Source organism: Chaetura pelagica, unplaced genomic scaffold (assembly GCF_000747805.2).
Source record: "Chaetura pelagica isolate M959 unplaced genomic scaffold, ChaPel_1.0 scaffold676, whole genome shotgun sequence".
In the NCBI taxonomy this organism is placed as follows: domain Eukaryota; kingdom Metazoa; phylum Chordata; class Aves; order Apodiformes; family Apodidae; genus Chaetura; species Chaetura pelagica.
Genome location: NW_009953724.1, coordinates 597,016 through 597,950, shown reverse-complemented (window position 1 = coordinate 597,950; position 935 = coordinate 597,016).

Genomic DNA, 935 nt, shown 5'->3' with positions numbered 1-935 from the left:
AGGGCAGCGCCCAGTGCGGCTCCCAGTGCAGCTCCCAGGGCAGCTCCCAGTGCTCCCAGTGCAGATCCCAGGGCAGCACCCAGTGCTCCCAGTGCAGTTCCCAGTGCGGCTCCCAGTGCAGTTCCCAGTGCAGTTCCCAGTGCAGCTCCCAGTGTCCCAGTACCCCTATACTCCCAGTGCAGCTTCCAGTTCCCTCCCACTGCTCCCAGTGCAGCTCCCAGTGCCCAAGTGCTCCCAGTACAGCTCCCAGTTCCACCCTAGTGCTCCCCACCCCACTACCCCAGACTCTCACTTCTCTCAGTGCACCTTTTGCTCCAGGTTCCTCTCAGTTCCCCCATCTCCCACCAGTCAGGGTCTGGAGGTGTTCTCATTCTTTGGGGACCCCCAGTTTCCCCACCCAGTGCTGAGCACCCCAGGGGGCTTCGTTAGGACTAACGAGCACGGGATCCCACCAGATCCCCTGCTCCCCACCCCACTACCCCAGACTCTCACTTCTCTCAGTGCACCTTTTGCTCCAGGTTCCTCTCAGTTCCCCCATCTCCCACCAGTCAGGGTCTGGAGGTGTTCTCATTCTTTGGGGACCCCCAGTTTCCCCACCCAGTGCTGAGCACCCCAGGGGGCTTCGTTAGGACTAACGAGCACGGGATCCCACCAGATCCCCCAGGAACACCCACAGCCCTGAGCTCTTCCTCCTGTTCCCATCCCCTCCCCAAACCCCAGGGCCTGAGCAGTGCCCAAGTTCTGGGTGATCAATCCCCCCTTCCCTAATGAGCAAAGCCTCATTAGGCAGCTACTTCCAGCCTGGCTCTGCCGCCCCTGGGGCAGGGTAGGGAGGAAGGGGCTGGGGAGGCAGGGGGGGTTCCCATGACAACCATTTATTATCATAACTTAAAAAAAAACAGGAGCCCAAACCTGCCCCGTGTCGTGTCCCCCCC